The sequence below is a fragment of the Schistocerca americana genome, chromosome 1, assembly GCF_021461395.2.
Source record: "Schistocerca americana isolate TAMUIC-IGC-003095 chromosome 1, iqSchAmer2.1, whole genome shotgun sequence".
NCBI lineage: Eukaryota > Metazoa > Arthropoda > Insecta > Orthoptera > Acrididae > Schistocerca > Schistocerca americana.
In genome coordinates, this window is record NC_060119.1 from 1,197,007,186 (window position 1) to 1,197,023,995 (window position 16,810).

Genomic DNA, 16,810 nt, shown 5'->3' on the forward strand with positions numbered 1-16,810 from the left:
GTGACACCTCACTTGTGGTCGAGTGGGAGATCATTCCGAAGTCTGGCAGGCAGTGAAAAACTTTCTGAAGGGCCAATCGTAGGGCGTTACCTGTGGCTGACGATGTCTCTGGGCTGGATGCAGTCGTCCACCCTGTTCCAGAGGAAGCTTCTCGGCCCACAAGGTCTGTGCGTTCACCGAGAGTGGGTTTACTGGTAGTTGGTAGCTCCAATGTTAGGCGCGTAATGGGGCCCCTTAGGAACATGGCAGCCAAGGAGGGGAAGGAAGCCAGTTTGCACTCCGAATGCGTACCAGGGGGAGTCATTCCAGAGGTGGAAAGGCTGCTTCCGGGTGCCTAGGGGAAATGGTAAAGACTGCCAGTCTTGCTTGCGAGATTAAGGCGGAGCTCACCAACTGCAGCATCGTCGATAGAGCCAACTGCGGTCCTTTGGTGCAGAGGCGAGTGGAGGGTCTAAATCAGAGGCTCAGACGGTTCCGTGACCGTGCAGGCCGCAAAGTCCTTGACTTGTGCCTGCGGGTGGTGGGTTTCCGGGTTCTGCTTAACAGATCAGCAGTCCATTACACACAGGAAGCGACTACACGAATAGGGGGGGGGGGGGGCTGTGTTTAAGGGACTGGGCGATTTTTTAGGTTAGAGGGCCTCAGGGAACCACACAAAGGGCGCCTGTCTAAAACGGGGCAAGTAAAACACAGTAAGATAGTTGTAGAAACGATCGGTATTGTAGTTGTACATTATCGTAGCTGGGATGGGAAAGAACCAGAGCTCCAAGACCTAATAGAAAGCGCTGAAGCTCAAATAGTTATAGGTACAGAAAGCTGGCTAAAGCTGGAAATAAGTTCTGCAGAAATTTTTTCACACAATCTAAAGTGTTCAGGTAGAATAGATTAAATGCAATTGGTGGTGGAGTATTTATAGCTGTCAGAAGTAGTTTGCCTCGTAGTGAAATTGAAGTACATAGTTCTTGTGAAATAGTATGGGTAGAGGTTATATTTGACAATCGCACTAAACTATTGATTGGGTCGTTTTACTGACCCCCGACTCAGAAGACATAGTTTCTGAACAGTTCAAAGAAAACTTGAGTCTCATTTCAAATAGGTAACCCACTCATACAATTATAGTCGGTGGTGATTTTAATCTACTTTCGATATGCTGGAAAAATTATACGTTTGAAATCGGCGGCAGGCATTAAACGTCATCCGAAATTGTGCTGAACGCTTTCTCAGAAAATTATTTTGAACAACTAGTTCATAAGCCCACTCGAAGCTTAAATGGTTGCCAATGCATACTTGACCTCTTAGTAACAAATAGTGAGTATCGTGCAGAATACAGGGATTGCCGACCACAAGGCAGTAGCTGCTAGGCTGAATGCCGTAATTCCTACAACCATCAAAGAGAAACGCAAAGTACGAGAATATCTATTTAACCGTTTTAAGAGACAGTCTGCAGTTCTACCGATCTCATCATGTAGCGTACAAAAGTTGTGGAATGATTTCAAAGGGAATCAACAGAGAGCAATTGATATATACGTCATAAATTAGTAAGTGATGGTACTGATCCCCCTTGGTACACAAAACGGGTCAGACTGCTGTTGCAGAAGCAGCGAAAACTGCGTGCCAAATTTGAAAGAATGCAAAATGCCCGAAACCGGCAAAATTTTGCAGAAGTTCGAAACATAGCGCGTTCTTTAATGCGAAATGCTTTCAATAGTATCCACAACGAAACTCTGTCTCGAAATCTTGCAGAAAACCCAAAGAGATTCTGGTCATACATAAAGCACACCAGCGGCAAGACTCAATCAATACCTTCACTGCGCGATAACAACGGTGAAGTCACTGAAAACAGTGCCACTAAAGCAGAGTTATTAAACACGGTTTTCCGAAACTCCTTCACCAGAGAAGACGAAGTAAATAATTCTGAATTCCAATCAAGAACAACTGCCAAAATGAAAAACATAGAAGTAGATATCCTCTGTGTAACAAAGCAGCTTAAATCACTTAATAAAAGCAAGGCCTCAGGTCCACATTGTATACCAGTCAGGTTCCCCTCACAGTATGCTGATAAAATAGCTCCTATTTAGCAATTATATACAACCACTCGCTCACAGAAAGATCCCTGCCGCGCGGGATTAGCCGGGCGGTCTGAGGCGCTGTACTCATGGACTGTGCGGCTGGTCCCGTCGGAGGTTCGAGTCCTCCCTCGGGCATGTGTGTGTGTGTGTGTGTGTGTGTGTGTGTGTGTGTGTGTGTGTGTGTGTGTGTTTGTCCTTAGGATAATTTAGGAAAAGTAGTGTGTAAGCTTAGGGACTGATGACCTTTGGAGTTAAGTCCCATAAGATTTCACACACATTTGAACATTTGGAAGATCCGTACCTAAAGACTGGAAAATTGCTCAAGTCAAACCAATACCCAAAATGGGAAGTAAGAGTAATCCACTTAATTACAGGACTATATCACTAACGTCGATTTGCAGCGGGGTTTTGGAACATATACTGTATTCGAACATTATGAAGTACCTCGAAGAAAACGATTTATTGATACGTAGTCAGCACGGATTCAGAAAATATCGTTCTTGCGAAGCGCAATTAGCCCTTTATACTCATGAAGTATTGAGTGCCATCGACAGAGGGTGTCAAATTTTTTTCCATATTTTTAGATTTCCGTTCCCCACAAGCGTCTTCTAACCAAACTGCGTGCCTATGGAATACTGCCTGAGCTGTGCGACTGGATTCGTGATTTCCTGTCAGAAATGTCACAGTTCGTAGTAATAGACAGAAAGTCATCGAGTAAAACAGAAATAATATACGGCGTTCCTCAATGGTGTGTTATAGGCCCTCTATTGTTCCTAATCTATATTAACGACATAGCTAAGACAATCTCAGTAGACGTCTTAGACTGTTTGCAGATGATGCTGTCATTTACCGTCTTGTAACGTCATCAGATGACCAAAACGAATTACAAAATGATTTAGACAAGATATTTGTATGGTGGGAAAAGTGGTAATTGACCATGAATAAAGAAAATTGTGAAGTTATTCACATGAGTTCTAAAAGAAATCCGCTAAATTTCGATTACGCGATAAGTCACACAAATCTGAAGGCTGGTGAACAACCATTTAGCATTTCCTATGGAAATACCTTTAAGAGTTATTTCTGAAACCGTATATAACTGGCTATTTACTGAGATATTGACCACATTTGTAAGCCAAACGAGTTCCTCAGGCAATGTTACGCAGGAAAGGTAATTGACCCAGAGAAGACGAAGTATGGGCTACAAGCTGGAACCTTGTGGAACACAATACGTTTCCAGTAGCATGACACAGCTGTGTCTCCCGGAAGACATGATACATGCCCGAAACCATTTCACAAAATTTCCCGAAACATTACAACATTCTAACCTGCTTGAAAGGTTGCTTTGATTTTCATTGGCAGGCACTTACGGCAGAGCACAGGTGCAAATGAGATACGAGAGATGGTCTTGTGTTCATTGCCAGCCAATGCTGCAAATAACCGTTTATGCTTGCTAGTATTTCAGCATCATTACCCCAGTAGCAGAGACTGCATATAGTTATACTTGCAAGGCGTGCGCACACCGACACTATTCCAGTTTCATTGCCAAAGCACTGCGCGTGCACTTATATGCAGCATTTACGACACGGCGACGTACGGCGTATCTCAGGTCTTGGGAAGCACCGTCATAACCCGACTGGTGGCGGTGTCCGGAATGTGTAAATAAAGCAGCAGCGTATAATAGCCGGCGCTTCCCGTCCAACGTTCATAGGCGTCATTAAAAAGTTAATCAAATCAAAAGTATATCTGATTCGAACAATAAAAGGAATTGCGTGGCTACATTCCGAGGCTTTCTCAATTTATGAGATACTTCCACTTCCCTTGTATGTTGCCCTATAAAAGAATTTTTATGCACCGGCATAGGGAGCTGTTTGGATCTCAGCACGTACTTAATTTCTGCTCTGCTGGCTTCTTGAAGGTTACAGAAAGGGCTGATTTTTACGACGAGACTGATATATTACAACGAGTCATAAACTATGGCCTAGTCGTAGAGCTGCAGTCTTTCGCACTGGTATACTGCACGCTCTCCACCCCCTCCCCCGTTTCCCACCACCCAACCCCTCCGTGTCCCTCCTCTGTGCATGCCTCTTACGGTATGCATTTACCAGGAAAAATTTAGGTTTGTAAATCTTAAGCGTTTTGAAAATACAGGGTGTCCCATTTATCTTGACCACCCTAAATAACTGTTTGTCTAGATGCAAATTACAAAATGTTTCAATCAAATGTTCTTTAACCATCAGGGGACATCAGTCAGCATGATTACCTTCGTCGTAGCTTTGTTTTTTTACAAAGGTATGAACAGCGGGATGATTTTTTTAAATGGCACCCTTTATTTTTTAATCGGTAATTCATTTCCTCTATTAAAGACCTATTCAAAAATGTACAACAGTGTTGAATTAAAGAATTATTTACTGCTTCCAGTGTTGCCTGCTGACGAGAATTACGAGCAATGACGATACGTTCCTACATGTCCTCTGGAGTTGTTGGAATATCACGATACACAACTTCTTTAATGCATCCCCAAAGATAAAAGTCCAGAGAATTTTAATCCTGGCCGGCCGCGGTGGTCTAGCGGATCTAGGCGCTCAGTCCGGAATGGCGCGACTGCTACGGTCGCAGGTTCGAATCCTGCCTCGGGCATGGATGTGTGTGATGTCCTTAGGTTAGTTAGGTTTAAGTAGTTCTAAGTTCTAGGGGACTGATGACCAGAGATGTTAAGTCCCATAGCGCTCAGAGCCATTTGAACCATTTGAGCCATTTAAATCCTGAGACCTAGCAGGCCAAGTAACAGATCCTCCTTGACCAATCCATCTGGCAGGATACCTTCGTTTCAGAACACGACGTGCACGCAAGACATTATGTGCTTGACACCCACCGTGTTGATACCACGTAAGCATTCTTAGCGGCACTTCATCCAGAAGAGGAGGAAGAATTCGTCTGAGGAAGTTGGCATACGCTGTGCCGTTTAGACTACCATTGATGAAATAAGGGCCAAGAATTGCAGTACCAAGCAACCCACACCAGACGTTAACTCTCCATTGACACTGATGTTCCACCTGTCTAAGCCATTGTGAGTTGTCGCTGGACCAATAATGCATGTTCCTTGTATTTATCTGTCCATCGTCTGAGGAGGAACATTCATCGGTAAATAGAACAATAGAAAAGAAGTTCGAGTAGGCGAGGATTTGCTGCTGTGCCCTCTGACGGAATTGTACACGATTCTGGAAGTCATTCCCAAGCAATTCTTGATGTAGGAGTACATGGTGAGGATGGAGCCGGTGACGTGTAAGAATACGATGTCCACTGGTTTCAGGAATGCCAATCTCGTGTTCAAGCTGTCGTGTGCTCACATGTGGATTCATAGCAATGGAAGCGAGAACAGTAACTTCGGGCAGCTTCGTCTGTGCGAGTGCTACGACAATTACATTGTCGTGGGTTGAAACGTCCCGTTTCCTGAAACGTCTCAACAAGACGAGAAATTATCCGTCGGTAAGGTGGTTTCTTGTCACGGTTTTCGCTCTCTGTACAGCTCCGCTACCTGCGTAGCATTTCACATACCTTCAACAACAACAACAACAACAATAAAAGGAACGTTATGTCGATGCAGTTTGTAGGAAGGACAGCCTTTCCTGTATGAATGCTCTACTCAACAGTACTTAAAGGGACTAAACTACTCTACTAAATGCACCCGTATGTAAGAAAACAGAATTGCAATTACTGTTAGCTAACTTACATTCCCCATAGATGAGTAGCATTTCTACCTTCTCTTCGTTGGTGTACATTCTACTCACATAACTCTTTAACTGGCGACGGTTGGCAGAATGACGGGTCTGCAATCTACTTATGTTTGCATTTGTCCTCTGTCGACGTCAGCAATTGGATGTATTCCATTATCCCGAGTATTTGCACTAAGCGCTGGGAGCGTCAACGTCAATGTTGTGTTATGTAATTAATAACGTTGAGTTTCAGTGAATGGTACACTGTGATACATTTTTGAATAGGTCTTTAGGAGAGGCAATGAATTACCGAATATGAATACAGGGTGCCATTTAAAAAAGTCGTACTGCTGTTCATATCTTTGCAAAAATCAAAGCTACAACGAAGGCAATCATACCGATTGATTTCCCCCTGAGGACAAAAGACTATTAGTTTGACACATTTTGTAATTTGCATCTGAACAAACGGTTGTTTACGGTGCTCAAGGTAAATCGGACACCCTGTATATCATGTTTTCCTAGATCACTGATTATTCTTTCAGAGAAGAGGTTATTGATATTTTTTGTTAACTCTACACAATGAACGATTCAGATATAGAAATTTCTCTTTAAGTGAATTGTGGCCAGCTTGTTCAACGGCGGTGCAAATTGGTCTAATTTATGGCTGTGGATATGGTGCAATATTCGTGTTGTGAACGATTCCGGAATTGAAGCAGATCTTCAAAAATGGTTCAAATGGCTCAGAGCGCTATGGAACTTAACATCTAAGGCCATCAGTCCCCTAGAACTTAGAACTACTTAAACCTAACTAACCTAAGGACATCACACACATCCATGCCCGAGGCAGGATTCGAACCTGCGACCGTAGCGGTCACGTGGTTCCAGACTGTAGCGCCTTGAACAGCTCGGCCACCAGTGGCCGGCGAAACACATCTTCGTAGACGAGAAAGCCGACCACTGGTACTGTACTCAACACTGAGGTACAGGAGGTGGAAATACACAGGGTGGTCCATTGATAGTGAGCGGCCAAATATCTCACGAAATAAGCGTCAAACGAAAAAACTACAAAGAACGAAACTTGTCTAGCTTGAAGGGGGAAACCAGATGGCGCTATGGTTGGCCCGCTAGATGGCGCTGCCACAAGTGAAACGGATATCAACAGGGTTTTTTTTTTTGTTTTTGTTTTAATTGGAACCCCATTTTTTTATTACGTATTCGTCTAGTACGAAAAGAAATATGAACGTTTTAGTTGGCCACTTTTTTCGCTTTGTGATAGATGGCGCTGTAATAGTCACAAACGTATGGCTCACAATTTTAGACGAACAGTTGGTAACAGGTAGGTTTTTTAAATTAAAATGAAGAACGTAGGTACGTTTGAACATTTTATTTCGATTCTTCCAATGTGATACATGTACCTTTGTGAACGTATAATTTCTGAGAACGCATGCTGTTACAGCGTGATTACCTGGAAATACCATATTAATGGAATAAATGCTCAAAAAGATGTCCGTCAACGTCAATTCATTTGGCAATACGTGAAACGACATTCCTCTCAACAGCGAGTTGTTCGCCTTCCGTAATGTTTGCACATGCATTGACAATGCGCTGACGCATGTTGTCAGGCGTTGTCGGTGGATCACGATAGAAAATATCCTTCAACTTTCCGCACAGAAAGAAGTCCGGGGACGTCAGATCCGGTGAACGTGAGAGCCATGTCATGGTGCTTGGGCGATCAATCCATCTGTCATGAAATATGCTATTCAATACCGCTTCAACCGCACGCGATGTATGTGCCGGACATCCATGATGTTGGAAGTACATCGCCATTCTGTCATGCAGCCAAACATCCTGTAGTAACATAGGTAGAACATTACGTAGGAAATCAGCATACATTGCAGCATTGAGATTCCCATCGATAAAATGGAGGCCAATTATCCTTCCTCCCATAATGCCGAGCCGGCCGAAGTGGCCGTGAGGTTCTAGGCGCTACAGTCTGGAACCGTGTGACCGCCACGGTCGCAGGTTCGAATCCTGCCTCGGGCATGGATGTGTGTGATGTCCTTAGGTTAGTTAGGTTTAAGTAGTTCTATGTTCTTGGGGACTGATGACCACAGCAGTTAAGTCCCATAGTGCTCAGAGCCATTTGAACCATTTCAACCATAATGCCGCACCATACATTAACCCGCCAAGGTCGCTGATGTCCCACCTGTCGCACCCATCGTGGATTTTACGTTGCCCAATAGTGCATCTTATGCCGGTTTACGTTACGTGCGCAGTGGCAGAACTGTACACGACGTTCAAAGTCGTCACCGTGCAATTCCTGGTGCTTAGAAATATGGTAAGGGTGCAATCGATGTTGATGTAGCATTCTGAACATCGACGTTTTTTGGGATTCCCGAATCTCGCGCAGTTTGTCTGCTACTGATGTGCGGATTAGCCGCGACCGCAGCTGCAACACCTACTTGGGCATCGTCATTTGTTGCAGGTCGTGGCTAATGGTTCACATGTGGCTGAACACTTCCTGTTTCCTTAAATAACGTAACTATCCGGCGAACAGTCCGGACACTTGGATGATGTCGTCCAGGATACCGAGCAGCTGACATAGCACACGCCCGTTGTGCATTTTGATCACAATAGCCATACATCAACACGATGTCGACCTTTTCCGCAATTGGTAAACGAATTTTACGTGATACCACGTACTTATACGTTTGTGACTATTACAGCGCCATCTATAAAAAAGGCGAAAAAAGTGCTCCAACTAAAACATTCATATTTCTTTACGTACTACACGAATACGTAATAAAAAATGGGGGTTCTTATTTTTTTAAAAAGCAGTTGATATCCGTTTGACCTATGGCAGCGCCATCTAGCGGGCTAACCATAGCGCTATCCAGTTTCCCCCTTCAAGCTAGACAAGTTTCGTTCTTTGTAGTTTTTTCGTTTGACGCTTATTTCGTGAAATATTTGGCCGGTCACGATCAATGGACCACCCTGTATATTTCCATCTCCTGTACCTCAGTGTTGAGTACAGTACTAGTGGTCGGCTATGAAGACGTGCTTCATTTCCGGAATCGTTCACAACACGAATATTGCACCATATTACAGCCATAAATTCGACCAATTAACACCGCCGATGAACAAGCTGGCCACAATTCACTTAAAGAGAAATTTTTGTATCAGAATCGTTCATTGTCTAAAGTTAACGAAAAATATCAATAACCTCTTCTCTGTAAGAATAATCAGTGATCTAGGAAAACATGATACACAGGGTGTCCGATTTATCTTGAGCACCCTAAACAACTATTTTTTTGAGATGCTTATTTCGTGAGATATTTGGCCCGGTCACTATCAATGGAACACCAAAAACCAGTTACCAAGCGTAGTGCGGTGTAACAGAACCGTGGGCAATCGAAACACTTCAGAATTTGCAAATATAGGTCCTGTACAAATTTCAAGGGAATGTTACGCCATTCTTTCTGTGCACTACTGGGACGTTCACGTAGCGATGATGTAGGTAGCTAGCGATTCCACAACCCTTCTGTCTAAAGCCGGTCACAAAGGTTCAATAACATTGAGATTTGGTCACTGTGGTAACCTGAGGAGACGTGACAATTCCGTCCTCTACCGTGCGAGCTGTGTGAACAGGAGTCGTGTCACAGCTTAGCCAGTGGGTAGTACCATGGGATGGAACAAATCACCCCAAAAACAACATAATCCTTGTCGGTAATGCGACCTTGTGGAGTACCCACTGGGCTCATTGGATACCACGATATGGCTATCATTATCATCATCTAATACCCGCCATGTCTCACTCTTAGAAGGAAGCAGTTGGTAACGTGGGCGTGGGACAGTGTACGTCAGACATAAGCTAGGCCAGGTGTTGGAAACATTATTTAACAAGATCATCCGACCAAATGAGCTTCTTCCATTACTCCATAGCCTGGGCCTTATTGCTTGGACACCAAGTTTTTCTGTTACAGGAATTTGGAATTACAGTTTGCCCTGAAACTTCCAGCTTATGGAGCCCCCTTCGTGTTATTTTAATGATGACAGGGTCCGCTGGTGGGACATTCAGTTATGCAGCTGTGTTCATCTTATTTTTCGTCGCAATGCTCTTCAGTGACTGTCTGTCATGATCACGCACGTTGCTGGATAATGTTTTTGTGCTTTCCTTGTATACGGTATAAATTTTCGCCACAGTGCCTGTTTGACGCATCAATCACTTCGGTTCCTTTGGTTATGGAAGCACCAACAATTGGAGCCCCAACACTTTGCCCACTTTCGAATTCACTTAGCTACGACATAAAGCACTCACAACTACAAAGAAGACTGTTCTGGTCTCTATTAATATTTGCGACATAGAACAACTCACCTCGGAAGATATTACCAGCGGTCGGCAACGAAACGTCAGGAAGAAGTAGTTTTACAGATCGACCACGGCCTCCCAGCCACAAAGTATTCAACTAATGAAGACGCCGGCCGTAAAAGTCTACACGTTATGATTAGAGGATATTTGATTCACCTCTGGGAACTTTTCATGCTCAAAATTTACTTCTCCCTGTCTGAGTTTTTTATGCACAATTTTTCTTGATTATTTACCAGACTCTTAGCAGAAAGTTTGTGTAATGATTATTTTTATGTGTATACATTTTGATCGCGTCTGGTGCATCTCATTACGTATTCAAAATATCGTTATCGTACTTACGAAAACTGGCAAAATCTTTCATTAATTACGGAGCTCCCTTACACTCCTGTTATGCACTTCAGTTTTGGTACCGAGTTAACTTATGATGATGAACCACGTTTCTGAATACTCGGTAATCTCTCTATCCATTAGGATAGAGGGGCGGGAGGGGTTCATCAGTCTTCTGACAGGTTAGATGCGGCCCGCCACGAATTCCTCTCCTGTGCCGACCTTTTCATGTCAGAGTAGCACTTGTAACCAACGTCCTGAGATATTTGCTGGGTGTATTGAAATCTCGGTCTTCCTCTACAGTTTCTGCCCTCTACAGCTCCCTGTACAACCATGGAAGCCATTCTCTTGTGTCCTAACAAACGTCCTATCAGCCTGTCCCTTCTCCTTGTCAGTGTTTTCCACATACTCTTTACCTCTCCGATACTGCGTAGGCCTTCCTAATTCCTTATCTTCTCAGTAGGCCAAATTTTCAGCATTCGTTCTGCAGCACCACACCTCAAATGCTTCGATTCCCTTCTATTCCGGTTTCCCACAGTCCATGTTTAACTACCATACAATACTTTGCTCCAAACGTTCATTCTCAGGAACTTATTCCTCAAATTTAGGTCTATGTTTGATACCAGTAGAATTCCCTTGAATGCCCTCTTTCCCAGTGCTAGTCTGCTTTTAATGTCCTCCTCGCTCCGTTCGTCATTGGTTATTCTGCTGCCAAGGTAGTAGAGTTCCTTAACTTCATCTGCTTCGTGACCATCAATCCTATATGTTACGTTTCTAGCTGTTCTCATTTCGGGTACTTCTCTTAACTTTCGATTTATTCTCAGTCCTTATTCTGTACTCATTAGACTGTTCGCTCAGCAGATCATTTAGTTCTTCTACACTTTGTCCCAGGATAGCAATGTCATCAGCGAATCGTATCACTGATATCCTTTCACATTGAGTTTTTATTCCACTCCTGGCCTTTCTTTTATTTCCATCATGGCTTCGATCTACAGAGTCAACAGTAGGGGTGAATGATTACGTCCCTGCTTCAAACCCTTTTTATTCGGAGCACTTCGTTCTTGGTCTCCTACTCTTATTATTCTTTTTTGGCTCTTGTGGATATTGTACATTACCTGTCTCTTCCTATACCTTACCCCTTTTTGCCTCAGAATTATGAACATCTTGCACCGTTTTGCTTTGTCGAACTCTTTTTTCAAGTCGATGAACCCTATGAAGGTATCTTGATTTTTCTTCAGACTTGCTTCCATTATGAACCGCAACGTTAGAATTGACACACTGGTGCCTTTGCCTTTCCTAAAGCCAAACATCGTCATCAAACAAATCCTCAATTTTCTTTTCCATTCTTCTGTACATTATTCCTGTAAACAAGTTGGACACTTGAGCTGATCCTGCAATAACTCTCGCGCTTGTCTGCTTGAGCAGTCTTTGGAATTGTGTGGATGATATTTTTCCGGAAGTCAGATGGTATGTCACCGGACTCATACATTCTCACACACACCAACATGAATGGTCGTTGCAACTTCCCCCAATGATTATAGAAATTATGATGGAATGTATCTATCACTTCTGCCTTATTTGATCTTAACTCTCTCAGAGCTCTCTTAAATTCTAATACTGGATCCCGTATCTCTTCTAAGTCGATTCCTGTATCTTGTTCTATCACATCAGTCAAATCGTCCCCCTCGTATAGGCCTTCAGTGTACTCTTTCCATATATCCGCTCTCTCCTCTGGATTTAATAATGGAATTCCCTCTGCTCTCTTAATGTTACTACTGTAAGCGCATTTTCATATCGCTGGCTTAGTTGTGGAGTATCTTTGCGGGCAGCCGCGTCTGGAGAGAGTCGAGCACGGGACACGAAACTGTTATGTTGTGTAGTGTGTAGCTCTGCATGCAAGAAGCATTGTTAGTATTCAGGTTGAAGTGTTGCTACAAGTGCTACTACAGGAAAGTTATTAAATATGGAAGTAATTCGGAGGAAAGTGCGTCAAGATGTAATGTTGTGTACATAGTTCCGCGTAGTCAGCGCGTACACAACTTTCCCACTAGAGCGCGCCCCACTAAGCACAACAGCGCAGGTGCAGCGCTCGTCCGTCTCCGCACTACGAGATGGCGCTGTCTTAGAGACGGACCAAATTCTGCTTCCGCCGATCCGCGTATTAATATGTAACGAAGCCAATGAGATTGCTACTAACGTAGAAACTTTTCTCCTCGCGGATCACACTCGCGCAGTAATACCTGAACGCGCGAGGTATTATAACGAATGTACAGACCTCCGATTAGTCAGTCTGCATTAGTCTGCACCAGTCTATAGTCTAGTTTCAGTCTGCGCCGAATAAGATTACCATATTCCTGTACATAGCCATGAACATAAATGAATAGACACTTTGTCAAGTATCAGAGATGTGTGAGAAAAAGGTTAACGTACCAATACCAAAGGAACTTCAGATTGTCAATTGTAAATAGCATCCAGAATTAAGTAAGGTTTATGATCGTTATTATTTTAATAAATGTGTGTGAAAATTAATCAAGTTCTGTTTAAAGTTGGTCACCGTCAATCTGCTTCTCTAAGTGTGCAAGTGGCATTTCTATCGTCCGACCTAACGGCAGAAGGTAAATACGCCACGATAGGACCACGAGACATATTGCTGACACTCGCCTACTTCGATAGAGCGACAAGTCAAATAATCTGATGGTGTGTGTACCGAAGGTCTTACAGTACGCACACCACATGTAATTAAAAATGAGCAGTGCCGCCGATAACGTATTTGTGTCTGCTCTCATTGCGTGTCGCACAGTATCAATTATCCGCGCCGTGTTCGGTCTGCCAGAATGAACTAATATGAATCAGTAAAAATTAGTTACCATAAAAGAGTGCAGTCAAGTGCCAGTGTCTTGTAGCGAGTGTGAGAACGTGAGTTCGGTCATCGCGTTTCCGCATCATCAACAATCAGCCGCGCCGCGACGGTTACGCGCACGCTCGTACAAGTGAGGACTGAGAACTGAAATATTCGCTTTACGAACAGCGTTAAAATATCATTACTAGTGACAAGGAGGACTATTACCAGATATCTGTATGTGTGACGAGCGTAAGAACTTTCGTTCGATATTTCGGCTTCCGCATCATCAACAATCACCCGCGTCGTGTCGGTTACGCGTACGCTTGTCCGAATGATCTTTTTGGACTGTTTATCATCAAGATTGTTAATTGGGATAAACATTTACGATTTAGAGTGTAAACAGTGCAACATGTGGTTTCCATATCGTCTCACAGGGGAACCTCCCCATCGCACCCCCCTCAGATTTAGTTATAATTTGGCGCAGTGGATAGGACTTAAAAAACTGAACACAGATCAATCGAGAAAACAGGAAGAAGTTGTGTGGAACTATGAAAAAATAAGCAAAATATACAAACTGAGTAGTTCATGGGGCACATAAGCAATATCTTGGACGAAGTGTGTTCAGAAGCGCTGTGGTCCCGTGGTAGCGTGAGCAGCTGCTGAATGAGAGATCCTTGGTTCAAATCTTCCCCCGACCGAAAATTTTACTTTCTTTATTTTTGCATAGTTATTATCTGTCTGTTCGTTCATTGACATCTCTGTTCACTGTAATAAGTTTAGTGTCTGTGTTTTGCGACCGGACTGCAAAACCGTGCGATTAGTAGACGAAAGGACGTGCCTCTCCAATGGGAACAGAAAACATTTGATCGTAAGGTCATAGGTCAACTGATTCCTCCACAGGAAAACACATATATTCTATACGACACTGGTGACGGCATGTGCGTCACATAACAGGAATATGTTGTCGACCCACCTAACTTGTACACTTCGCGAATGGGTAAAAAGATTCTTCTACCTTGCCCGATTTAGGTTTTCTTGTGGATGTGATAATCACTCCCAAAAAAGTGATGAAAACGTAAGAGTTTGTCACATAAACTGAAAATAAAAAATTAAAATTTACACTTGATGGAAGACTTGAACCTAGGACCTTCCCTTTCGCAGCTGCTCACGTTACCACGAGACCACGACGCTCTTGCATTCACATCGTCCTTTTTTTACTTATCCTCCTTGAACTATTCAGTTTGTATATTTTGCTTATTTTTTCACAGTTCTACACAACTTTTTCCTGTTTTCTCAATTGATCTGTGTTCAGTTTTTCAAGGCCTATCCACTGTGCCAACTTACAACTAAATCTGAGGGGGATGCGATGGGGAGGTTCCCTTGTAAGCACAGATCAATCGAGAAAACAGGAAGAAGTTGTGTGGAACTATGAAAAAATAAGCAAAATATACAAACTGAGTAGTCTGTGCGGAAGACAGGCAACATCAAGGGTAGTGTGAGCTCAGGAGCACCGTGGTTCCGTGGTTAGCGTGAGCAGCTGTGGAGTAAGAGGTCCTTGGTTCAAGTCTTCCCTCTGGTGGAAAGATAACTTTCTTTATTTTCGCGAAGTTATGATATGTCCGTTCGTTCATTGACGTCTCTGTTCACTGCAATAAGTTTAGTGTCTGTGTTTTGTGATCGCACCGCAAAACCGTGTGATTAGTCGACGAAAGGACGTGCGTCTCCAATGGGAACCGAAAATATTTGATCGCAAGGTCATAGGTCAACCGATTCCTCCATAGGAAAACACGTCTGATATATTCTATACGATACTGGTGACGGCATGTGCGTCACATGACAGGAATATGTTGTCGACCCACCTAACTTGTACACTTGGCGAATGGGTAAAAAGATTCTTCTAACTTGCCCAATTTAGGTTTTCTTGTGGATGTGATAATCACTCCCAAAAAAGTGATGAAAACATAAGTGTTTGTCACATAAACTGAAAATAAAAAGCTAAAATTTTCGTGCGAGGGAAGGCTTGAATAAAGAACCTCTTGTTCCTGAGCTGCTCACGCTAACCACGGGACCATCGCACTCTTACACTTAATCTAACTTTGTTGTTCCATATCTTGTGCATGGACTACTCAGTTTGTATATTTTGCTTATTTTTTCATAGTTCCATACAACTTCTTCCTGTTTTCTCGATTGATTTGTGTTCAGTTTTTCAAGGCCTATCCACTGTGCCAACTTATAACTAGATCTGAGGGGGGTGCGATGGGGAGGTTCCCTTGTCAGAATATAGATGTTCATACCAGACATGGGACAGTGTTGTGTTTTAACGTTGAGTGGCTCCCCTAAACCCGCTTGCATATTCAGATAGATAATTTCAGGCAAGCCAACAGCAGTGTGGAGCAGAACAGTACGACCGCCGCGGGATTATCAGGTATGTGGTGTGGACAGGGGGCACGGTCCTCCTCAGACCCCAGCGTCACTTGATGCCGATATGGAGGGGCATGCACACCGCTCTCCCGGCCGCATGTCAGTTTCCGAGACCGGAGCCGGTACTCCTCAATCAAGAAGCTCCCCAGTTTGCCTCACAAGGGTTGCGTGTACCCCGCTTGCCAACAGCGCTCGGCAGACCGGATGGTCACCCATCCAAGTGCTAGCCCAGCCCGACTGCGCTTAACTTCGGTAATCTGACGGGAACCGGTGTTACCACTGCTGCAAGGCCGTTGAAAAGGTTTATACTATCTGGTGTTTAACCAAGTATGTATCATTTCGAGCTACCTCCGAAGGTCAAAATCGTCATTTTCACGAGTCGCTTTGCTAAATACAGCCCAATACTATACAATGTTTATCAGTAAACTGAGGTGATTAATAAATTCTTTTCTTTATTTTCATAATGTATTCTTCGCAATGATTTAGCATTTTAATAAGAATTCAGTAATAACTAGTAGCAGTAGTGAATAACAATAAATGAGGTAGATGAAAATAAACTAAAAGTAAGAAGTTAAACATGTATATTTATAAGGTAAGAAACAGTCAACTATTAAACCTTAAAACGAAATATATTAATTGGTTCTTCCATATTCACAGTGAAAGCTATATCGTAGTAGTTTACTTTAAACATGTCAGAAAAATGTAGAGTTTTGCGATCATTGTGAAGCCTACTAAGGTATCTATGTTTTTATGACACGAATAAAATTTCTGATTCAGATATGACGCAGAACTTGATTATGTGCATTTCGCTGCAGTGCAGCGCTTGTTTCCACAACTACTCTATCACTCTAATAAAAGGGCATTACTTGCCTCCTCCTACATAAAGAGAGGAGTTGTTCCAACTATAAGGAGAACGCAGCGATAATAAGGGATTAAAACGAACTTGGACGTGATTCAGAAACCTTGTAGTAGCAAATCAAGAGCACTGCAGCAGAAGAAAAGCGCCACGTGAAGGAACATCAGCTGCAATGAAGTGCGAGTGGTCTTCGACCGTGAGAATTGTGGTCGA